This window comes from Schistocerca serialis, chromosome 4, assembly GCF_023864345.2.
Source record: "Schistocerca serialis cubense isolate TAMUIC-IGC-003099 chromosome 4, iqSchSeri2.2, whole genome shotgun sequence".
Lineage (NCBI taxonomy): Eukaryota > Metazoa > Arthropoda > Insecta > Orthoptera > Acrididae > Schistocerca > Schistocerca serialis.
In genome coordinates, this window is record NC_064641.1 from 104,943,247 (window position 1) to 104,969,684 (window position 26,438).

General features: G+C 46.3%; 1 protein-coding gene and 1 non-coding gene across 2 annotated transcripts in view; both read right to left on the minus strand.

Moving 5' to 3' along the window:
• Nucleotides 1-26,438, minus strand: part of LOC126474294 (uncharacterized) — a gene marked incomplete at its 3' end in the record, with an annotated part of 247,297 nt that overhangs the window by 62,047 nt on the left and 158,812 nt on the right. The window lies entirely within an intron of this gene.
• Nucleotides 16,684-16,758, minus strand: Trnat-ugu (transfer RNA threonine (anticodon UGU)). The gene has a single exon. It is a non-coding gene; the product is annotated as a tRNA-Thr (tRNA).

The window sequence follows — 26,438 nt, forward strand, 5'->3', positions numbered from 1 at the left end:
CACAAACATTGCTTCTCGTGACAATAGTGGCAGAAACATTGCTTTCACGGAGGAGTTAACATCAAGAATCCGCAGATAAGCAAAGTTTAAAAATTGTGACAGACTCAAATGGATAAATGCTATAGCGAATTGCGACATCCGGTTGCAGAATAAAATAAATGTAGAGTCCCTATGGGAAGTCTCAACATGTGCCGACGGGCAGTTAGTTATCCTGGGTGCTCAGTCGGAGTAGTGGTACGTGGGGCTCTCCGTATTTCTTTTCCCGTGTTACAACACCGTGGCGTCCACGTAGTGCCGCTAGAACGCAAAAGAAAACACTTCCAGAATCGCTGCAAACCTCACGTGCGATCAGCAAATTGACGAGCCTATCAAAAAATTAATTCTGCTTTATACGGCTTACACTTAACTCGCACGCTATGTTGTGCTTAACACCATCGTAGGGCGCAATAGAAAGCGATAAATTTGGTACTATACTAGCGACACCTGTAAGTGCGTGTTATTCGCAGAAACAAGTGCCCCACACAGCTGGCGTCGTCAGCTTCCACAAGCCATTACTGATACCGACTTGTCCAAAGGGACCTAATTCTCAATCTGAAGAGAGATACATCATTTTGAGATACCTAATAGCCGAGGTGATGTACCAGCTGCCAGCATTTATGTTGCCACACAATGTCACAGAGATACATACTCCAAATGTGACGACGTATTTCTCTCAGCGAGAGGCTACATGCCACCTTTTCAGCAAGATAAATTGCATTTTTAGGTGCTAGTTATTTTGACAACAAAGACGCATGTATAAGGTAACAGATACATCACACGATGAATGTAACAAGTTTGTTACAAGGTTATGTTGCCATTTGCGGGAACAAAGCACAATAGAGATCGTAAAATTTGTAACTTACGTGAAACAAGAAACTTGCAGTGAACTACAGCAGTCTTGGGCTGATATGATAGCTTCCTCCTTCAGACACTGCTATATAACCGGAAATACGTAAATAATCCCCAACAGCGCACAGACGGATCGAAACTATCTGGCTGACTGCAATATTTCGGTTCTGACTGTGCAAACATGCAGAGAAGCGATGATATCCTATCCGGTAAAACTTGCAGTAATCCAATCACATCCTCACAAAATATCAGCACAGACCGCCAGCTTATTGTATATGTAAGGAAATGCAATTTTGCACTCTCCAAGAAAGGCACGTGATTTCTTCTGGCTACAGACGTAATTAGTCATTACTACAGCCAGTCACGCCGTACAAATATTTGGAAGAAACAACGTATATTCTAGGCATGATCCGAAAGAAAGTGTATTAGATTTCTATATATTTGTTTAGGGAACTGTACTTGAAAAATCGTACAGGATGTTGCTCACACACTTGTTAACTATTTTTCCAGTTCAGTACGTGAGGTGAACCGTGGCACAAGCTTCTTTATGCTCCTGTCGGCTCCTTCCCCTGCTTCTTTCTGCACCTGCTCGTCGGTTGAAAATTTAAGCCTACTCACGTGTCCCTTCAAGTAGGTGAAAAGATGCTAATCTGGAAAGCGCCAAGGCAGGGGAATATAGGGTGTGATTCAAAACATCCCAAACAAGCGAGTCCGAGAACACCTCGGTGGCAGAGGCTGGGGCTGAGTGAGGACGGGCGCTGCCGTGCAGCACGCCCTCCGCTATCGTCGTCAGCATTGCCCTCCTTTTGTTTTCAATGCTCCGTTTCAGTTTTTCTGGGGCTCTCAGGCTGAAATTTGACGTATTCCGCGTCATATGAATACACGGTGTCCCAGTAGGAATGGCTAATATTCAGAGTTATGACTCGATCGATCATTCGCAGCAAAAATGGCTAGCAAACATGGGCTGCCGGCCGGAGTGGCCGAGCGGTTCTAGGCGCTACAGTCTGGAACCGCGCGACCGCTACGGCCGCAGGTTCGAATCCTGCCTCGGGCATGGATGTGTGTGATGTCCTTAGGTTAGTTAGGTTTAAGTAGTTCTAAGTTCTAGGGGACTGATGACCTCAGAAGTTAAGTCCCATAGTGCTCAGAGCCATTTGAACCAAACATGGGCTCTAAAGTCCATACCTTAAGAGCTGTGAGCACTTCTTCACACTCGATACTGTGAAACAAATTTCTTATACTGCAAGCTCTTTGCTTTCCGTACTGTGGAGGTGGCAGTACGGACCAAAATTAGAAAAAGAAATAGTACGTTAAACGTGAACTCTTAAAGTGCATAACTGAAAAGGTATGAGCACTTGTTCATCTTCGCTACTGTGAGGTACCTCTCGTCTGCCCAACAAGTCCTCACAGCTCTTCAGGTGTAAGTTTTAGAGTGTACTTTTACTAGACTTTTCTCCTTCGAATGATCGTTCGTGTCATATCCCTGAATACTGATCATTCGTCCTGGGACACACTGTACGTATAAATTCGCCAGAAGCTAGGTGTTTTCCTGCCAGAACGGTCACAGGTCACCGTGTGTAGTAACTGACGATAACTCGTCTAGAGAAAGGCAAGTTCCACATGACAGTATTGTTTGTTGCCAGATAATGCCCCTATATGCTGTCTAACGAAGTCAAAAGGTTCAAAATGTCTCTAAGCACTATAGGACTTAACATCTGAGCTCATCAGTCCCCTAGACTTAGATCTACTCAAATCTAACTAACCTAAGGACGTCACACACATCCATGCCCGAGGCAGGATTCGAACCTGCGACCGTAGCAGCAGCGCGGTTCCCGACGAAGCGCCTAGAACCGCTCGGCCAAATCGGCCGGCAAGTCAAAAGGAATAACAAAATTATTTATAAAAGGTATATGAATGGTGCGAAAAAGAGACAGAAGTTAGGAATTTTTCAATTTCAATGAAAATACAGATGTTGTACAGAAAACGGACGAAACACCAATTTTATTGGCGGAACACCCGCTAAAGATGCTGCTTACACTACGCTTGTCGGTCATCTTGTGGAGTATTTCTGCGCAGTATTTTACTGACAGAAACATCGAAAAAGTTGAAAGGAGGGGACCTCGTTTTGTGTTATCACAAAATAAGGAAGCTAGTGTCACAGCTACGATAAGTGAAATGGAATGGTGGTCATTAATAGAAAGGCGTTCTCCTCAGCGGCGAAGTCTTTTCTCGAATCATCGATCGGCAGCTTTCAGAATGCTTTGTCTCCTCATACTCGCACAGGGAGAAAAGACCACCGAGATCAATTGACTCAGAGATGGCACGGGCGGGTTGGGGTGCCCGTTCTCCCCGCACCGCCCGCCACTGTCCGTAACGCTAGCGAATTACGGATGAATTCTTCACAGGTTATCAGCCGAGTGGTGGCGTCGTCTTGTCGCAACGTTTCAATACGCCAGAAGATGATGGGTACGAAACTCACTGAAACGTTGCGACAAGACGACGCCACCACTCGGCTGATAACCCGAGAAGAATTCATCAGTGGAATACGCCGAGAAAGACTGCAATCGCATATATGCTAGCGAAGTAGTTCGGAAGTGGTGTGTGCGCCTTGTGCGAAGCACTCGTGCGTAAAGTGCTGAGTAATTTGGGGGGGGGGGGGGTGCGCAGCGCGGCGGCGCCTCGGTGGCGGTAGGCGCCTACAGGTGTGGGGCGACGCGGGCCGCTGTGACGTCACGCTGCACGTGGCGCTGCGTTGCGACACGCGCAGCCGGAGCTGAGCTGAGCTGGTCCCCCGTCAGCGCTCTCTGTCTTCCACGCACCGCACGTCGCTGCCTTCACAGCCAGCTTGACAACCACTCGCACGAAAATACCTTCACGTACAGGAACACGCATCGCAAGTCCAGCTGCATCGAACGGAAAGCGGCTGTGTTTAACACTAGACCGACCGTTAAATGTGTCTCCCGATTCACTTCGAGAGGTACCATTCCGTACAGACACGCATTTCAGACGATTAGTGTCTCACTAAGAGATCGATTAGGGAAGCATTCACCTCACGGGAAGTGTGACGAACAGCCTACGGTACATTGAACTCCTGGTATACTTCACTCATTTTATGTCTGACCATCCCCCCGAGAAGACGCGAATCTTCCCTGCTGTCCAATTTGTTCAATATGAACTTAATAAAGTAAGTGAATTTCCATTTAGAATTAAGCTGTTTGGAGTACTTTGGCCAACCATTTGACAGACGAATTATTCGTGCTGTAGCAGCTTCGCTGGGACGTCCGGAATAGTCGGCCTGACTTCTCCTACACTTGTAATTTCGAGGATTTCAGCGCTCATAATAAAGAGACGAGTATCTTTAAAAGTGATAGCATATTAAAGATAGCCAACGAATTAAAATATTAGGCTTCATAAAGCACACGCACACTTGCTTCCACTCTTCTCTTCCAACCATGACACACACACAAATACAGTCACTAGTGTTAGAGATACTGCAGAAAGGGTTTGTTTGCCATATTGCTGACGTAAATATGTAAACACTATCAGTAACCGGATGAGAAGGGGCTGCTCGCGTATCGCTGGAAAATTCTAGAACAGAAGTTGTTCACCTACGAAGGATGACAGAGCAATCCATGTACATGAATCTCTTTAGGGTCGAATCCCGCAATTACGACGGAGCCAGGTGGTCTACCCGTTAAGACAGTGGATTGTGAGCAACATCGGAGTTCAAATCTCGTCTGGATATCCCGACTTACATTCGCCACAGACGCTGTGAGCCACTTTAGACGATTGCCAACGACCAGTGATTTAACTGGAATCGGAGCAGTACACTCTTTTTCATACACTGTAACTTTGAAAACTTTCTGACCCCCAATACAAAAAAAGAGCAATCATTACAGCGTCTTATACGTACAGCCCTTCTGACATCACGCTTAACACTGGGTCAGGAATCTTTCCGTTGAGCACTCAGTCGAACGCCTGTGACTGCTTTCGATTACGTGAAAGCTACCTACGCGTCATTGTCGGAGACACAAGTTGGTGAGCAAGCGCCGTTGAATTTGCACCAGTTCCGAACTAGCTCACGTCGAGTAAGAAAAAGAATTCGACCTGCCGTCTGGGCGAGCGGACAAGCTGCTCCAATTACATAAGAAATACTACATTCGGTATTAATTACATTTTAAAAATCTAATTTAAGAACATATCGGGTGACAATTTTAAATCTGTGTTGTGTATATTTTTTAAGTACCACATTAACAGAAAGAACGTGCTACCTGACCTGCATGGAAGGTACAGAAGTTTGTAGTATGAGTGGGTCCTACCTACTAACTACGCAGACGAAAGCAGTTGAGACATGGAGATCGTGGCAGGCACACAAGCATTTGCAGACACGGCGACGGTTGCAGACTGGCAATATGACGCCCCGCCCTCGTGTCGGACTCGACGGCAGAGTCGCCGCTTTCGCCGTACGAAACAACCACGTTACGTAAGAGTGGGCAAGGAATCTGCCACAGGCGCACGCGTCTCTGGCGCTTTCTGAGGAGCTGTAACGACCCAGCGGCTGTGGCAGCGAGCGCGTCAGTCCACTGTTTACCTCCGGTCAGTAGTGACGTCACACGAGGGAGCTGGCAGAGGTGTGGCAAAGCGGAGGGAGGACGGAGGCCCCACTGTGGAGGTGGGAAGGACTCTGGAGAGAGGTGACGTCAGCCTCGGCGGCGCCGCGTCGCCAGCAGGCCGCTCGCTGCCGTCCTCTGGCCGTCCCCCGGCGAGTAAACAAAGGCGTACCTGCTGCTGCGGCGGTCACACACACACGCGGGAAGAGCACGGCCAGCGCCCGCAGAGCGGCGAACCTCGCGGCAGCACCGGCACTCGCGGTCGCAGGACACACGCAGACACACACGCAGACACACGCAGCGCAGCCGACCTGCCGCGCCGGGGCCTCACGCCGCACTGCCGCTGCCGCGGGATGCTGGCCGCCGGGGCTGCGCTGCTGCTGCTCGCTACCTGCCCTGCCCACGGGCCGCCGCCCACGCGCGCGCTCTCCTCACACTCGCTTCATTAATAAGTGCCTCCTCTCCTATACTCGCGGTCTTACCGTCAGCGCTGCTGACACTCCGTCAGGTGGTCCCGGGTTCGAGTCCCGATCGGATCGGGGATTTCCTCCTCTCGGGGCTGGGTGTCTGTGTTGTCCTCGTCATAATTTCATCGCACACACGCAAGTCGCCGAAGTGATGCCAAATAAAAATTACTTGCACCACAAGGCCGAACTCCAAACAAGGGGACTTGGGGCCAAAAAAGGCGCAAGCACATTTCATTATTCTTCTCTACCCGCTTTCGTACCGTTAGTGTCAAGACGGTACGTGTTGTATCTTCGGTCTTCAATCCTAAGCTTGCCGAGTATGCAGTGTGCTTCAGGGTTCAAAAATGGTTCAAATGGCTCTGAGCACTATGCGACTTAACTTCTGAGGTAATGAGTCGCCTAGAACTTAGAATTAATTAAACCTAACCTAAGGACATCACACACATCCATGCCCGAGGCAGGATTCGAACCTGCGACCGGAGCGGTCGCTCGGCTCCAGATAGAACTTAGAACTACTTAAACCTAACCAACCTAAGGACATCACACAACACCCAGTCATCACGAGGCAGAGAAAATCCCTGACTCCGCCGTGAATCGAACCCGGGAACCCAGGCGTGGGAAGCGGGAACGCTACCGCACGACCACGAGCTGCGGACTGCTTCAGGGGAATAGTAAATACACTGGTATGCAAAACTTACGGACGGAAGTAAATTTCGCATGATGTGTAACTGCCACGTCACCTAGCTTGATTTAACTTGGACCGTACGTAGAAAGAGCTGCTACAGCACAGTGCAGTGCAGAAACCCAAAGAAATGACACCTTTATTCGAAGCATCAAACAGCGCAGGTGGAGCAGCTGTCGGAAAGAGAGGATATTCGACGGACGGACTTTGTAATGACCACAAGAAGGGGAATCGCGGTGACTTCGGTGTTGTTATTTTCTTTCAAAAATGTATCATTTCTGTATTTCTATCAGTGACCTACTATAGTATGCTGTAGCAGTTTTTTCTACGTGCGGTTCAAGTTTCATCGAGCTACTTTACTTGGCAGTGGTACATCATGCGAAAGTTACTTTCATCCTAAAGTTTTTCACCCCAGTGTATTTTAGGAGATGTTGATGTAGAATAGCCGGCCGGTGTGGCCGAGCGTTCTAGGCGCTTCAGTCTGGAACCACGCGACCGCTACGGTCGCAGGTTCGAATCCTCCCTCTGGCATGGATGTGTGTGATGTCCTTAGGTTTGTTAGGTTTAAGTAGCTCTAAGTTCTAGGGGACTGATGACCTCCGAGATGTTAAGTCCCATAGTGCTCAGAGCCATTTGAACCATTTGATGTAGAATAATTCGAATAAAACATTCCGTATAACATGAGCCCAATATGACGTATGTCAGATTTTTATTGATTACTAAGATGCAGCAGTTGGAATGGAACCCAAGCAGGTACTGACAGAAGGTGTTAAATTAAAGGCAAATGATTAAGTTCAGAGCAGATTTTCATTAATTCCATCTCCTCGCGAATGACGGGTTGCAGAACAACACCACGAAACAGCCTCTGGCACACAGCATGCGACGGCGTGACGAGTATTGCGTGGAGAGCAGCAGGTGGATCCGCTGGGTGCGTCGCAAACCACTCGGTAGGCGTCTGTCGTGAGACTGAAGAGTGTCACAGTTCTGCGAAGCACGCGCCATCACTGTTACGCACGTCCCCAGAAAGGGTAGGAGCTACCAGTAGCGTTCCTCGAGAGATGGCGTGTCACTGCCGTGCCTTACATTCACATAGGCGTAACAAGCGGTTACTTTGTGTGTGGCAACGATGGGTGGAAATATTTCAACTGCCTCGCTGAGTGTACGTCAGGGCGCTGAAATAATGGATCCATTACCACAGATTGCGAAAACTATGTGGATGTTTTCCGTGGTCCTGTATCTAAATAGGGTTCCCGAAATTGCAGCAGTCAACACTTCATCTTCGATGGGGTGCCTTCTACACACACTCAAGTGATATCGGGTGTGTCCCAGACGTGTGTAACAGGGCCGTGGCTGTCCGTGTGACAGCGACCTGGACTGCTTCGCACTGGTAGCATTAAGTGTCTACAACCGGGCGACCCGTCCGGCGTAGCGGTAACAAATTATATAAACAAACCTTCTACGTGAATCAATATCTCTCTTAATGAAAACAGTATCAAAATCCCTATAATAGTTCCTGAGATCAGCCCTCACATGCAGACGAAAAAAACGCGGCGAGGGACTTTTATAATATCTAGCGATGACCCAGCGGACTATGTTATTTACAATTCTGGATTATGTTATTTACAGTCTCAGAATTTTCCCAGGTGTTGTGGGAATATACTATCAGGTGCAAGCTGCAGTAATATTCAGTTAGCTGGCGATATTGTATTACCAACATAGTTCCAAAACTGACAACCTCTTCTTAATCAAGTGAACTGCAAAGCTGTGCACATCAAGCAACGTAAGTGCGCGGTATCTTCTGGCCACACAGGATCAACTAGCTCAAGAGATGTAATATAAATATCTCGGAGTAACGATGTCTTGAGTTCCGAAGTGTAACGACCGCATGGCTCAGCTGCAGGTAAAGCAAACACTTATCGGCAGTACAGTGAGAAACTTTTGTTTGCCTAAAAATTTGCTCACGTGTATGAGACGCGTGTCACGTCGGACTAGCAGGTGACGCCGAGTGTATACGAGGGTGATTTGATGAGTCTACCAAATAAAGCAAGAAAAATGTGTGTTTCGTAAACAACTCACCTTACTTCTCGACATAGTCTCCTTTGAGGGTTTTACACTTGTTCCAGTGGTCCTCCAGTTTCATCATCTCATCGGAAAAATAAGTTCTGTCAAACTCTGCAAAATACTCGTTGACTGCAACGATCACTTCCTCATTTGATGAAAATTTCTTTCCAGCAAGCCGAAGTTTCTATTTAAGGAACACGAGGAAGTCACTTTGGGGCTGCCTATGGTGAACAGGATGGATGAGGAATCTTTTCAAAGCGCAATTCGTGCAATTTCGTCATTGTTATTGGTGATGTGTAGGATGGCGCATTATCCTGGCGAATGAGCATGTTTTGCGTGCCAATCTTGGTCTTTTTTCGCCGGCCAGTGGGGCCGAACGGTTCTACGCCCATCAGCCTGGAACCGCGCGACCGCTACGGTCGCAGGTTCGAATCCTGCCTCGGGCATGGATGTGTGTGATGTCCTTGGGTTCAAATGGCTCTGAGCACTATGGGACTTAACTGCTGTGGTCATCAGTCCCCTAGAACTTGGAACTACTTAAACCTAACTAACCTAAGGACATCACATACATCTATGCCCGAGGCAGGATTCGAACCTGCGACCGTAGCGGTCACGCGGTGCCACGCTGTAGCGCCTAGAACCGCACGGCCACAGCGGCCGGCTGATGTCCTTAGGTTAGTTAGGTTTAAGTAGTTCTAAGTTCTAGGGGACTGATGACCTCAGATGTTAAGTCCCATTGTTAACAGAGCCATTTGAACATTTTTTTATCTTTTTTCAGCCAGCGCAAGCGCGCCATCTTGGTCTGTTTTCAGCAAACACAAGCTTCAAACGGTTATTCCTTGTGAATCCCAAATAACAGTGGTCATCACTTTATCAGCCTAGAAAATAGTTCTTGCCTTCTTCAGTGCACTTTCGCCTGCGTTGGTCCATTGTTTTCACAGCCGTTCTGATCCCGGTGAGCAACAACGGTGTGTAACGATGGATTCAGGTTTCCTCAACAGTCGCAGATCGGCGCTAAAAGTGTTGCGGACTGCGACTAAACATCGCTAGGCACTGTGTTGAAATGTTATGTCGGATGCGCTTTTGGTCGGCTGCGAGCAGTCGCGGCACCCGCCTACGACGCAGTTCCTCCGTAGCCAATTCTCCGTGCAGGATGTTGCGCACTCGCTCACTTGACGTGCCTACAGTCTCAGCAATTTCACGAATTTTTATTCAGCGGTTTCTGTATCGTGTATTTTGTCAGTGGTTTCCTTTGCTGACCTCAACTGGACGGCAAGGACGCCCTTCATCTTCGGTGCTTGTCCTAACAGAGTTAAATTCATTAATCCAAAACTAAATGGTGGTGCAGAGTCCTCACGAACTCCACACAGTTCTGTTTCGATTTGTGCGGCAGTCGAACCCTTAGAATAAAAATGTTTAATAATAGCACGAAACTCTGTTTTCTCCACTGTCAACAACTTTAACACAATGACCAATTCAGACGACTGTCGACAACGAACTGTAAGCAATAAACTGCTGATCTTCCTTATACGATCCTCGGAATTATGGAGCTTATCAACCAGGAACGCGGAACAAAAATGTTCTATTCCTGCGCGGAAATTTACCAGAGTTACCAAACCATCCTCGTACAAACGAGGAGGCGGAGAGAGTGCAAAAGAAACGCTGAAAAACTGAAAGTAGTCCAGTCAAAGAAGGTCAAAAAAAGGTCGAATAAATGAAACAATCGTGTAGTTGCAAAGTTTCGTATGTTGGTGGGAGAGAGTGTCACGAACATCATTCTATAAATCCCCAACGGTGGGGTGTGGGCGAGTAGATGCAATGGGCGTTTAAAGGCCACTTTTTAATGCTGCCGCTTCTCGCGAATATGTTGCCCAGAACAAAACTACAAAAATCTCCTACAAAAAGGTCCTATTCATTTTTGTTCTAAGACTAATAGTTTCTTGTTACAAGTGATGAAAAAATCGCAAATTAAAAATTGTGTTTTAACGGTATAAAATTAACGTTTCTCTTACGAGGGTTGGAACTTAAATAGTGGCAACTATTTATTCACAACCGATACAAAAGAGTTACATGTTTGCACCGTTTACTATCTTTCAAAGTAGTCACCAGCGTGGTGTAGAACTCGCTGCCAGCGATGTGGAAGGCGTAGTATACCGTTAGCAGAGCCTGTCCTGTTGATGATGCGAATGGAGCGGTCTAAAGTTATGGTGAATCTCGTGTACGACTGTAATGGTGTTATCCTAACGCATTACGTCCCTCCACGCAGACCGTCAATGTACGCTATTACTTTTCGTTTTTGGAGCATCACCTGAGACCAGCTTTGCGAAAGATGCGGCGACACTTCCTGCGCAATCCACCCATCATTTTGCACGACAACGCGCGGGCGCATACAGCGCAAGATGTGGCTGCTCTGTTTGGTTGTGGGACTGGGAAGTGCTGTACCATCCACCATACTCCCCGGACTCCGGACTTAAGTCCTTGTGTCTTTGATTTGATTCCGAAGATGAAGGAACTGTTCCAGAGATTAGACAGGCAGTAGACCGCTCCATTCGCCGAACTGTGGTCATGCACTTCCCACCTTCATAGGTCTGTACACTGAAGGGCGAGCAAGAGATTCCTCGCACTCTATGTACCCTACTACGTCACAAGAAGCAACTACAGGGGGTTTTCGCAAAGTTTTACCAAAACTCCTCAGCGCCTAATTAATCACTGGCGATGTAGTGAGCTAGTATGCCCTGGGCTCGTTTATTTTCCACAAGGCGCGTTAACATAAGACTAACGCAGAAATACACATGGACAGAATGTGCATCAGGGCTGGTAGTGTGTCGCGTGCGGGAACGATGCGCGTTCAGTTCGCATGCCCCGATACGCGAACAGGGCTGAAGACTGCCTTACAATACACGACGAAAGCTGGAGCTCGAGAAGTGTTCTTTGCATTGTCGTAATTGTTGCAGTACGACAGCGCAACGAATACTTACGAAGCAATATAATAAGACACGTGCGTAGATTTTATGCTGTGCTAACAGCTCGTACTTCGTGTTCCACTTTCTTTTGATCGCGAATATATCTTTCCACCTTCGAAAAAAATGGGACTTAACATCTGAGGTCATCAGTCCCCTAGAACTTAGAACTACTTAAACCTAACTAACCGAAGGACATTACAAACATCCATGCCCGAGGCAGGATTCGAACCTGCGACAGTAGCAGTCGTGCGGTTCCAGACTGAAGCGCCTAGAACCACGGCCGGCTTACCTTCGTCCGAAAAACTAAAGGAAGGTACACGCGTTAAGATGACGACAGAAATGCCGTTGACCGTCTGCTGTTGGATAGAGGCCTTACGTCAAAGAAGGAAATCAGGAAAATCATTTCACTGCACAATGCCGTAATGAGTGCTGTAGCGCCGCAAAGTGATACACCGCCCACGCTGGCAGCAATTACAGGACAGGCCGTTATACGGCTCTCACCGACTTAATTTCTTTGTCACAGTTACAGCACAAACGTAATAAGCAAAGAACACGTGATTTGTTTTTTATTAAACGTCTATTAACTTAACAAAGGTAATCTCATTGAGAAGTGTGCTGTTCGGGGATGGCCTACTACTTACGAAAAAGAAAGAGACTTTATTATCATCACTCTACTATTGTATTTTTCTTTCGCTTGCATCTCTATTTTTTAGGAGGGAGACAACGGATCGTGCGTTCAGATGAACGTCAGTCAGACTCTCCAAGTATTCGTTTTTATAATTTCACTGCTGAAAAATCAGTTAGACACAAATATGCGGTCACGAACATACTACAGAGTCGAGCAGCTATTGGAAACAAATGCGGAACTGTAATCCAGGGAGGGTCTTGTAAAACATTTCAGCTTTTCCTGTCTGCAGGGCGGAACCTGTACATGAGCACACGACTGTGTGAATGTGAGTGAACTCCAGCCAGATTTCAGGAGCCCACTTTCAACGCCCACGGCAAAAGGAGTTGCAAAAACACTTAAGTCGAGTTCAAATCGATTTAAGTCAGTAAATTTGCCATCAAAGTTTTGTAAAAAAAAGTCTGTAGCACTGTAACAAATTCATCAAAATGTTCGTTCAGTGCCTCCTTTCAAGATTTATTTCATTTATAACTAAATGAACATTCGAAAAGTGCGCAAGTGTCCTTTCTGAAAGTTGCTTTATGCGCAACAGCAATTTTGTTTAAGACCAAAAGTCGCTGTGAGAGACACTGGTAATTAACTTAAATCTACACTGCAAAAGTGTGCCGGCCGGAGTGGCCGCGCAGTTATAGGCACTACAGTCTGGAACCGCGCGACCGTTATGGTCGCAGGTTCGAATCCTGCCTCGGACATGGATGTGTGTGATGTCCTTAGGTTAGTTAGGTTTAAGTAGTTCTAAGTTCCAGGGGACTGATGACCTCAGTGTTCAGAGCCATTTGAACCATTTGAGATTAACGCGATGTAGGATGCAGTGTATCCCTGCTGGATACTAACGTCTTTCACCTTTTCCGTTACTGAACCAACGTCGTCAGACTTGACCAATCACTGCAGGAGCTCCAATGTTGCAATTGACTAAAGTTTTTGGCAACAAAGGTGATACTTGTCAATAATGTTTCCTGAGCGAGAAAATACGTCGTCAACTGCAGTTTTATCGAGCATTGAGTAAATTGAGGAATTTCTCCATGCTATTGAACTCTACGTCAACACCTCTCACAAATACAGCAATCTGAGCAACATCCACACTTTCATCCAAAGCCAAAAAGGAAAATAAACTAAATCTTTATTCTTATTTTTCCGTTGCGTTTGCATGTCGTTCGCCATTCCTTCGACGGGCCTGCAGACCTCCCCGTGAATGAGGCTGTTTGGGAAACAGGAAGAGTCGTTGAGATTTGTTCAAATGGCTCTAAGCACTATGGGACTTAACATCTGAGATCATCAGTCCCCTAGACTTAAAATTATTTATACCTACCTAACCTAAGGACATCACACACATCCATGCCCGAGGCAGGATTCGAACCTGCGACGGTAGCAGCAGCGCGGTTCCGGACTGAGGCGCCTAGAACCGCTCGGCCACAGCGGCTGGCAGCTATTTTCCTCTGATTAATTTTGTCTTGCCACGAACGCCAGAGAGACTTGGACAGCGACCACACTAACGACACGAAGTAAACGGGCCCCTCTGGCAGCGCGCGCATCGCTAACAAACGGCCAGTGGCAGCAGAGTGGAAACTGATACTTCGTCATCCTGTGCGGCAGCAGTAGCTCTCTTCCGGGAAAGGGAACGTCGATTGTCATTCTGCAGACACACTACACCTCCCTAGCATTTCCTGTCCCGTTCTCCTATGTGAGCTCGTGTTTACTTTCAGTCTGACAAATGAGTACTCCTCCCGGGGCGGAATGGCCGACGCGTGCTGGAGGACAGCTGGCAGCTGGGCACCGCGGAGGCGGCGCAGCTGACCTCGAGGTAGCGGCAGGGCGCGGTGTGCGCGGCCGCAGCACGGGGAAGGGGGGACACAGCCAGAGAGGTGGAGTGGAGGCCAGAGGTGTGTGTGTGTGTGTGTGTGTGTGTGTGTGTGTGTGTGTGTGTGGGCGCTGTCAGCGGCGGCCCGCCCTGCGCCCGGCGGACACACGCGCGGTGCGTGGCAGAGGGTACCTCCTACCCATGTCTGTCTCGTTACATTCGCGCACTAACAGAGCGACCGCGTCTGTGCTCGTCATATTCGAGTTCATCCAAACTTATGGTGCGTGCAGGGCCTGCCAAGAAACAAAAGTGACGGAAGTGGGGGCTCAGATGGTTAGCGGTTTAGAGAAAATATCATTATTGGCGCGGGTCGGGCGTGGCTCGAGGCTTTTACAATGGGGCGACAAAAGTCATGGAATAGCGATACAGAGGTAGTATGGTGTACATGAGGTATACAAGAGCAGTGTATTGGCGGATCTGTCATTTGTACTCAGGTATGAAATGAAATGATCGTATAGTATTTATTGGCCGAGATATCCCCTTCGGGGTTCGGCCGCCGCATTGCAAGTCTTTTTAGTTGACGCCACTTCGGCGACTTGCGTGTCAATGATGATTAAAATGATGATGGACACACAACACCCAGTCCCCTGGCGTGAATCGAACCCGGGCCCCTAGCGTAGAACGCGGTAACGCTACCGCTGAGCTACTTTTTTTCGTTTTGTTCGTTGTGTCTCGTTGTATTTCGTCGTAGCGGACGTCACTTGGCATCCGCTGAAGTTCGATGCTCATCTTTTCACTTTTCTTTAATTTTTTTTTTTTTTTATTGCAGAGGCCAGCCAGCTCTCTGACCGACCGCACGGCTAACCGGGTGGGCTGATTATTTCACAGTAGCAGTTTCATGAAATTTCCTGTCAGATTAAAACTGTGTGCCGGATTCAACAATCCAAGAGCCACAGTGTCAAGAGCGTGCCGGGAGTATCAAATTTCAGGCGTTACCTCTCACCACGGACAACGCTGTAGCCGACGGCCTTCACTTAGCGACCGAGAACAGCGGAATTTGCGTAGACTGAGGCGAAATTTGGCGTTAATGGGGTATGGCAGCAGTGATGTCCTTAGGTTAGTTAGGTTTAAGTAGTTCTAAGTCTAGGGGACTGAGCACTATGGAACTTAACATCTATGGTCATCAGTCCCCTAGAACTTAGAACTACTTAAACCTAACTAACCTAAGGACAGCACACAACACCCAGTCATCACGAGGCAGAGAAAATCCCTGACCCCGCCGGGAATCGAACCCGGGAACCCGGGCGTGGGAAGCGAGAACCCTAATGTACTGCAGCCATAGTAGCATCGTCATATGTTAAATGCGGAATCAGCACGATGCTGGTGCATGCTCGATCGACCTGCTCCCTAGTTCTTACCGCTGAGACAGTTTAAGATATTTAGTGCATTTAGACGTTTACATTACAGGTCATGCACGTGCGGCAGCCACGATAAGATGAGGGCCAAAAATTTCACTGAGATCTTAAAATCTGAGTCGGTTCGACTCAGACTGAGTTCAGGATAAGGAAAGCATTGATGAACGAGTAAAATACACACGTATAGTTTTTTTCCGTGGAGAATTTCAAACCAGTGGCAGGCGCCCAAGCCGGCCGTTGTGGACGAGCGGTTCTAGGCGCTTCAGTCCGGAACCGCGCTGCTGCTACGGTCGCAGGTTCGAATCCTGCCGCCGGCCGGAGTGGCCGAGCGGTTCTAGGTGCTACAGTCTGGAATCGCGAGACCGCTACGGTCGCAGGTTCGAATCCTGCCTAGGCCATAGATGTGTGTGATGTCCTTAGGTTAGTTAGGTTTAAGTAGTTCTAAGTCTAGGGGACTGATGACCTCAGATGTTAAGTCCCATAGTGCTCAGAACCATTTGAACCATGCGTCCAATCCCCCTGCCTCTTAAGGGTACGGGCCGTTCTTTTTTGCGGGAAAATTGTTACAGAAATTACATATGATGGACATCCGGCTTTGTCCACAAATGCGAGAACATGCCCATAATTTCATTTCTTTGAACGGGACAGAGCACCAACGCAGTGGTAGCTGTATGTAAAGAGCATTTCTTAACAACGGGCTGTCTTGCGGTGTCGTACGGTTCTCGCACCGCTGCACTGGCTTCCAAAGCTGGCCTCATCTCAAGGTGCACGACATTACTTTTGTGGGAATTTGTGAAAGACTCCGGCTGTGTGCGTCCCCTTATAACAGCCGTGGCTGAAGTGCAGTAACTCCAAACACGACCAGATTAAGCACGGAAAACATTCGTCTACAATCTGGATGTTTATCGTGAATCACTCGAAGCTCTGACCCCAAACCTAAGGTTGTCTGTGCATGCACGTAGAAAATATATACACCTCTGTTAAATTCGATGGTCCGTTTGAAAATACAAGCGTTGCACTCTTAGACGTAAGTTAAAATGAAATGATAATTAAATCGACACTCTAGCTGCAAACAAGCGTCGATATACAAAATTAAGGACGTGTTGAAAATGTGTGCCCCGACCGGGACTCGAACCCGGGATCTCCTGCTTACATGGCAGACGCTCTATCCATCTGAGCCACCGAGGGCACAGAGGATAGTGCGCTGCAGGGACTTATCCCCTGCACGTTCCCCGTGAGACCCACATTCCCAACATGTCCACACCACTAAATTTGCAGTGCGCCAAATAGATGTTCGCCCATCACACTCATTACTCGTGGCAGATTAATCTACCAAGTCCCGTACGAATTGGGGCACGGTGTGTGCGTTCGTACCAGAAGGTCAATGGCAGGAGAAGCCATATTTTAACTATATATGAAGGTAATATCTGTTCCCGATAAAACAGACACCATTGATGACCGTGCAGCTCCTCTAAAGAAGCCACTGACCTTCTTGTGCAAACGCACACACCGTGCCCCAACTCGTACGGGACTTGGTAAATTAATCTGCCACGAGTAATGAGTGTGATGGGCGAACATCTATTTGGCGCACTGCAAATTTAGTGGTGTGGACATGTTGGGAATGTGGGTGTCACGGGGAGCATGCAACGGATAAGTCCTTGCAGGCGCACTATCCTCTGTGCCCTCGGTGGCTCAGATGGAGAGAGCAACTGCCATGTAAGCAGGAGATCTACATCTACATCTACATCCATACTCCGCAAACCACCTGACGGTGTGTGCCGGAGGGTACTTTGAGTACCTCTATCGGTTCTCCCTTCTGTTCCAGTCTCGTATTGTTCGTGGAAAGAAAAATTGTCGGTATGCCTCTGTGTGGGCTCTAATCTCTCTGATTATATCCTCATGGTCTCTTCGCGAGATATACGTAGGAGGGAACAATATACTGCTTGACTCCTCGGTGAAGGTATGTTCTAGAAATTTCAGCAAAAGCCCGTACCGAGCTACTGAGCGTCTCTCTTGCAGAGTCTTCCACTGGAGTTTACCTATCATCTCCGTAACGCTATCGCGATTTCTAAACGATCCTGTAACGAAGCGTGCTGCTCTCCGTTGGATCTTCTCTATCTCTTCTATCAACCCTATCTGGTACGGATCCCACACTGCTGAGCAGTATTCGGGCAGTGGGAGAACAAGCGTACTGTAACCTACTTCCTTTGTTTTCGGATTGCATTTCCTTAGGATTCTTCCAATGATTCTCAGTCTGGTATCTGCTTTATCGACGATTAATTATATATGGTCATTCCATTTTAAATCACTCCTAATGCATACTCCCAGATAATTTATGAAATTAACTGCTTCCAGTTGCTGACCTGCTATACTGTAGCTAAATGATAAAGGATCTTTCTTTCTATGTATTCGCAGCACATTACACCTGTCTACATTGAGATTCAATTGCCATTCCCTGCCCCATGCGTCAATTCGTTGCAGATCCCGGGTTCGAGACTCGGTCGGTGCATACTTTTTCAAAATGTCCCCAATGATGTATATCAACGCCTGTTTGCAGCTACGGTGTAGATTTAATTATTTCATTCTAGAGAAGCTGCACGGTCATCAATGGTATCTGTTCTTTTGGGAACAGATACTATCTTCATATGCAGCAAGTTAAAATGTACTCAAAATTTCGGAGTTGATTGGTGTAGACAACGTAGTCTTGTGGAAACGAACGAAGCTCTTTGGAAGACACTGTCTTACAAGCGCTGTTCTGGTGCCACCCGTGACAGAAATCCATGCCTCGTTACGGTCGGGCGGATCTGGAGACGCTAGCTAATCTCACGTGGCGGGCACCGCAGTTCACCCCAGCTTACACCGGCTAGGCTGCACTCACGGGACAGGCACAGAGGGAGAGGGAGAGGGAGGGAGAGAGAGAGAGAGAGAGAGAGAGTGAGAGAGAGAGAGAGAGAGAGAGCTCGCCGCACGCTGCCCTGCGCCTATCGCCCTGGTCTACTCCGGTCCAGCCGCGTCCACAGGCTGCTTGGGCGCCCCTCCCCTCTCCCCCACCCCTACCCAGACGCCGGCCCCGGTTGCCAAACGTCTGCTCGCCTTCGCCTTCCGCCTCGTACCTGCCAGAACACAACGGGCAGCCGGCATTTAAAACCACACGCGCACTCTCTCCACTTCCTACTGCGTCCCACTCGGTTTAAATTAAACATTGCTGCTGCCTACTCGCGGCCTTTACATCAGCTAGCGGCGTTTCACGGACGCTGTACATTAAGTCATGCCATCAGGCAGTGTGACTCGTGAAGAACAATGCGCCTTTTTCCGCCAAGTCGAATGGAACATTACGGTTCACAGGTCCCCATCTTTCACTCTTATGCTTTGCGTTGAGAACAGATACCGAGTTCGCTTTCACGGCCGGTATTTGCCTCCTTAGGGAATTTCGTTACATGGGAATGAAACCGCGGTGAAAGGCATATTTATTTGCCTAAATGCGTGTGTCCACTAGCAAGTAACTTCTGCAAGAACCTTCTGCAAACACCTGCTAAAATGTTGCGCTAGAACAAAAACTTGCGGAAGTTTGCTTCTGCAACTAGCTTCGGCAAGCTAATTTCATTAACTTGCTGCAAATACTTCAAAAGTGTCTCTACTCGAGTTGCGTCCTGAGGTATGCAAGTCGAACTGTACAGTATTGTAGTTGGAAACAAGCAGTCGCCACCCTTGTTACATTATTACTGTAGTAGAAAATCAATAAGGAAGAAACAGATGTTTGGGTGAAGAAACAGATGCAGAGGCGTATGAAATGCAATTAGAAGACTTCGGTCTAATTAAAAACTTTCTGAGAATGTCGTATGTTAGTTTCGAACTGTGCGATCAAACATTCGAAAACAGGATACCGGTACTAACATGCGGCAAGCAATACCACCACAAGATTCTTTTCTAATTACCCTTCGAGTTTTGCAAACATTTTTTATTACTTGTATTCCAAATGCAATGCACTTATGTTTATGCTCCATTAAAAAATCTTGTGAAATTTTTTTGTTTATTTATAGACGCTGACACATGTCTATGACACAGTCATAACCGGTTTCGGCCATACAATGACCATCTTCAGATTCTAAAACAATACAAAAGAAAATTTATATTAAAACCTAAAAATAAATGTGCCATATTTAACCAGGCTTATTAGTAACCCGGCAATAGCCGGAAATACAACGCCATCGGGCGTCAGAAATACACTCTACAAGTGCTTCTGCTATTTTCATCTATAGCAATGTTTTCTCCTTGTTCTGAAATGTTATTTTACTGATTTAACGATCTGTTCTGTAATCTTCAATTTTATGTACATTTGACCTAAATATTAATAGTAAATTTGTATATTTTAGGCTTTTGAAAAATTAAGGCTATCTCATAGAGGACGCGCGCATCTAGCGCAAAGAGGGTGCACGAAATCTAACAAATTTTTATATCTATATAAGACCGATGTTTTACATTTTATAGCTAGTTTGACAACGCATGAACCTGTGTTCAGTGTATGCCGCCTTTACATTTGAACTATATGTACTTCGCATAAATTCAGTTAGATTACTAATAAACCTCGTTAAATATTGAACTTATTTTTAGGTTTTAATATAAATTTTCTTTTGCATTGTTTTAGAATCTGAAGATGGTCATTGTATGCCCGAGACTGCGTCTATAAGTAAACAAAACAAATTTACAAAATAATCAATTACGCACTCCATAGACAAAATGTCGTTTTTTCCAAAATTAAAAAATCTCCTATAATTTAAATACATATGTATTGCTGTTCTCCTTCCCCCTTCCGGTGAAGCACTATAATTTAAATACGCATATACTGCCGCTCCGCCGCACGGGATTAGCAGAGCTGTCTAGGGCGCTGCAGACATGGACTGTGCGGCTGGTCCCGGCGGAGGTTCGAGTCCTCCCTCGGGCGTGTGTGTGTGTGTGTGTGTGTGTGTGTGTGTGTGTGTGTGTGTGTGTGTGTCTTTAGGATAATTTAGGTTAAGTAGTGTGTAAGCTTAGGGACTGATGACCCTAGCAGTTAAGTCCCATAAGATTTCACACACATTTTTGAACTGCCGCTCTACTTCCCCTTCTGGTGAAGTAAAGTAATCTGTAAATTAATTTCGCACTTCCTTGACTGTGGTAGTCAGTTATATATCTTCAGGGGTTCTAGTGGTACACTGTTTTGGCCCTTCAGTTTTTGCGCCACTGTCCTTTCCGACACTGACAGTTTCGTATCGGTACTGAACACAAGGAACTTCTGCAAGTTGGAGAAACAAGGGTGGCAATTTCGGCAGGTACTCGCATCAAGATACAAGAAACTGTTTCTACTAACTTCTGCAAACTGACGTAACTTGCAGCAGTAGCTTAGCGAGCGACTTGTGGGAGTTTACCTGCTAGTGGACACACGCCTTAACGTTACCCTCCTAACGCTGCAATCGTCATCAGAAGCTATAAACACTGAGACAGCAGCTCCAGACTCAAACAAACTCAGCGAGCCCAACTGTTTACACTCATTCACTCAACGATCAGGCTGTGATATCATTAGACACGGCTTTTCTAAGATCACCGTGTCGCGGCGACGTGCCCTACGGAGCCCGTGAGGGGGGAAGAGTCGGCGCTATTTGCTTTGTTTAGCGCTGCCGTCCATAACTTGTCTAATTTCAGCCCTTCTTTTCTGTAAAGTTGTTTTCGTGCTTCTGAATTTCTACGGCTTGTAATGATACCGCCTTCATAACACGACAATATCGTAAAAACGTATTTGGTGGTCCCCTGGGCCCAGTGTCTTTTGCCACTGCCGACTTACCCGTGTTTCCTACGCTACAACTACCCTTGCGTTCTTTAAGCCGTGTATTAGTACTTCTTTCGGTAGTCCCTAAGTACACTTAACCGCTAGTGCAAGCAGCACGTGTAGGTCCTCTGCAGCATTCAAATACCCACGCAAATTTCTTTTCGGTTGAAACACTGTGTCAATACTGTGGCATTTTAACAGCCTCCTACACGATCTGTGACCGTTTTTCCCCAAGTGGGAAGAAAGCTTTTTCTCTACCTGGTTGATTTTCTACGCATGATATAAAAGACTACCCCGCATACGGTCATCATGTTCCCATACCCAGGAAAACTGCCTCTTTCCTATATGCAATTCAGAAGTCTAGAAAAGTATCATCATCATCATTTAAGACTGATTGTGCCTTTCAGCGTTCAGTCTGGAGCATAGCCCCCTTATAAAATTCCTCCATGATCCCCTATTCAGTGCTAACATTGGTGCCTCTTCTGATGTTAAACCTATTACTTCAAAATCATTCTTAACCGAATCCAGGTACCTTCTCCTTGGTCTGCCCCGACTGCTCCTACCCTCTACTGCTGAACCCACGAGTCTCTTGGGTAACCTTGCTTCTCCCATGCGTGTAACATGACCCCACCATCTAAGCCTGTTCACCCTGACTGCTACATCTATAGAGTTCATTCCCAGTTTTTCTTTGATTTCCTCATTGTGGACACCCTCCTGCCATTGTTCCCATCTACTAGTACCTGCAATCATCCTAGCTACTTTCATATCCGTAACCTCAATCTTGTTGATAAGGTAACCTGAATCCACCCAGCTTTCGCTCCCATACAACAAAGTTGGTCGAAAGATTGAACGATGCACAGATAACGTAGTCTTGGTACTGACTTCCTTCTTGCAGAAGAGAGTAGATCACAGCTGAGCGCTCACTGCAATAGCTTTGCTACACCTCGCTTCCAGTTCTTTCACTATGTTACCATCCTGTGAGAATATGCATCCTAAGTGCTTGAAACCGTCCACCTGTTCTAACTTTGTTCCTCCTATTTGGCACTCAATCCGCTTAAATCTCTTTCCCACTGACATTACTTTCGTTTTGGAGATGCTAATCTTCATACCATAGTCCTTACATTTCTGATCTAGCTCTGAAATATTACTTTGCAAACTTTCAATCGAATCTGACATCACAACTAAGTCATCCGCATATGCAAGATTGCTTATTTTGTGTTCACATATCTTAATCTCACCCAGCCAGTCTATTGTTTTCAACATATGATCCATAAATAATATGAACAACAGTGGAGACAGGTTGCAGCCTTGTCTTACCCCTGAAACTACTATAAACCATGAACTCAATTTACCGTCAACTCTAACTGCTGCCTGACTATCCATGTAAAGACCTTTAACTACTTGCAAAAGTTTGCCTCCTATTCCATAATCTCGTACAACAGACAATAACTTCCTCCTAGGAACCCGGTCATACGCCTTTTCTAGATCTATAAAGCATAGATACAATTCCCTGTTCCACTCATAACATTTCTCCATTATTTGCCGTAAGCTAAAGATCTGGTCCTGACAACCTCTAAGAGGCCTAAACCCACACTGATTTACATCCAATTGGTCCTCAACTAATACTCGCACTTTCCTTTCAACAATACCCACAACGCTGATTAAAGAGATACCTCTGCAGCTGTTACAATCTTTTCTGTTTCCATGTTTAAAGATTGGTGTGATTACTGCTTTTGTCCAGTCTGATGGAACCCTCCCAGGCCATTTCAATTATCCGGTGTAGCCATTTAAGACCTGACATTCCACTATATTTGATGAGTTCCGACTTAATTTCATCCACCCCAGCTGCTTTATTTCGACTTCAAATGAGACACTCACTAGGTCAGCGTCTAGTTCTGTCAAATCTTTAGTACTGCGATATAGTTCGACACGTGACGAACACTGAAAATTCCAAACCACTCGAGTTAGCCACGAATGCTTGTCGTAAGTGTATAACGATATGTTTTTTGATCACGTCAGGTAGGGTGGATGCGGAGAGATAATGACACGTTTCCTTTATTCATAAGTTTGTTAAACATTCGTTGCCGGCCGTTTTGGCCGAGCGGTTCTAGGCGCTTCAATCTGGAACCGGGCGACCGCTACGGTTCCAGGTTCGAATCCTGCCTCGGGCATGGATGTGTGTTATGTCCTTAGGTTAGTTAGGTTTAAGTAGTTCTAAGTTCTAGGGGTCTGATGGCCTCAGATGTTAAGTTCCATAGTCCTCAGAGCCATATGAGCCATTTAAACATTTGTAGCCACAATAATTCTCCTGGCATATCAAATACCGATCATCATTCCATAACTGCAATACAAGATGTGCTACGTCCATGACCTTGGCTGAGCCTATTGATGAAACTAACTCTTCCTCTACATCATTCTCCATTTCAGCATACGACTCTGGAATACACTAACCTCTGACCCAAAACCATTTCGTTTTCCCGAGGAGATAAAAGCTGTACATACTACCGAATCCCATCTGCTTCCTTCTCTTCTACAGGGAACCAATATTACTGTCACACCGTCAACTCTCTTCACGCATTTGTCATCTCTGTCTATTTCAATGTCATTTCTTTCACCTCATCTGGTACCGTTACACTATTATTTATCGCTCTTCCTGTCACCAGCCTGTTTGTTCTCCAGACCTGATAGCTTCGGCACTGCCCCCTGCGTTTCCCCATCAGTATCATCATCATCATCATTATTATTATTATTATTATTATTTACAGTTCGGGTAAGTTCACCGGAGAGAATACTAGTAAAGAACACGCCTGTCGCTTTGGAACACTAATGCCGCTGGTGCAGAACTGCTACCAGCCGGTCACGTGACAAGTTAGGGCAGTGAAGTGGTGTGTGTGTGTGTGTGTGTCAGTTGTAAGGAATCAGCGCAGTAACATGGGCTAGTTGGAGGCGTGACAGAATCGCACAAAGGAGTAAACGTACGAGTATTTCGACATGGCAGTTACTGTTCTGTGAGTGAAGCTGGTCGATCTGTTTGTGTATCAACACGGGCTTTCCAAAGTGTCTACAAGGAATGCTGTAACACACGCAGTCATATATCAGGGCATAACAACAGTAGTCGTAAAAATATGCTAACACAAGATAGAGGCCGGAGACAGCTGACACGTTCCGCCAAAGACAGTCGGCCTCAACTCCGACATGCGCCGCAGCTACCAGTAAACGAACGTCCGTCTCAACTACGAGAGTTGCCCGTAAAGTAATGCACTGCATTTTTTTCTTCAACAATTCTTTATTGAACATAATGAGAATTACACACATGAATGAATGGTGTTTTATCTACACACCCTATTTTTCCACGTAATCTCCATCCCGTTCGATGACCTTTGTAACGTTCTCTGGCAGCACGCATCCAAAGTGAAAGTTAAAAGAACATTTCCATGTATAATACTCACTGTAACAAATTATTTATATGTATTTCTGTTAATTGAATTTCAAAAGGACACAATTTTGTGAGGAAAAAGATAATTATGAATTTTGCTGTTATAAATGATTATTCAAAGAGTGTGAAACGCTATCTGTGGCGGAGGATGTGACAACCGCCACAGAAGGAACGATATGTAATCAAAATGACAAAGACTGTACAAGAATTAGTTAAGATATAAATAGGCAATATATTGTAATAGAATCGCTTGTCTTCTGCACGGACTGAATGGGAGAGGAACCTGTGAAATTGCATTAGGCTCTTAAGTAGTCTTCATTTGTCGTAAGTCGATGATCGACGCCATTTATAGCTGGGATTGTAAAAGGTGTGTAAAGATTTTAATTGTTTCTGTTAAAATATATTTATCTAGTAAAATCTGTTTGTTACAATTACTGCAAATTTCGCACCGGACATTACCCATTTTATTTAAGAAATTTCAGCATTTTATTGGATATCGCTGGCGGTGCGGAGCTGCGCCGCGAGCGAGCAGTCTGCAGCAGCGGCCCATTTAAATATACAGCGTGTCGGAAAAGTCTTTCCCTGATTACATAAATTGATAACTCAGGCTAGAAGTAAGATACAAATACCAAACTGGTGTCTAATTGTTTACAAACTATCAAAGTTTTTTTTCACACATCAGTAAACTTCCACTTCCATTGTTGCCCAATGACAGTTCACGTCGATATGACTTTGCGGTCGAAATGCTATAACGTATTGAGGACGATGATGGTTATCTCAGACGAATTGCCTTTTACGACGAAGCGACCTTTTTTGTCAGTGGAGTAGTGAATCGCCATAATGTGCGCATTTGGGGTTCACAACCCCCTGGCGAGGTCATGGAGTGCACCAGAGGCAGTCCAAAGGTGAATGATTGGTGCGCGCTATTGCACGATCGAATTATCGGGCCATTCTTCTTCGCTGAGGCTACCATCTCATCTGCAATGTATCTGGACATGTTGCAACTGTATGCTGTTCCTCAGCTGCTTCAGTATCACCCCGATGTCTTGTTTCAGCAAGACGGTGCACCGCCTCATTGGGGTTTGGACGTCGGTGCCTATCTCAATATGACCTTTCCTGGGTCGTGATGGGCCAACGGTTTGGCCTCCACGCTCTCCTGACATAACCCCATTAGACTTCTTTTTATGGGATTATGTCAAGGACGAGGTCAACCGAACACGTGTACCAGATCTTGAAACCCTGCGGCAACGGATAACCACAGTCGTTGAATCGATCCCTCCAGTGATGTTGGCTAATGTGTGGACGGAAATTGAATATTGCCTAGATGTGCTACGTGCTACCAAGGGTGCTCATGTGCAAGTTTACTGATGTGCGAAAAAAACTTTGATAGTTTCTAAACAATTAGACACCAGTTTCATATTTGTATCTTACTTCTAGCCTGAGTTATCAATTTATGTAATTAGGGAAAGACTTTTCGGACACCCTGTACAATCGCAATAACGACCACATCCTAAAAAGGGTACAGGTACAGGTGAACGAAAATAATGAAGTGTTTCTTTTCACAGCATTCCAGAGGCAGAATAAAAGGAGATAATAGATTTTATCTTGTGCATTCACAGGTGGATACAAG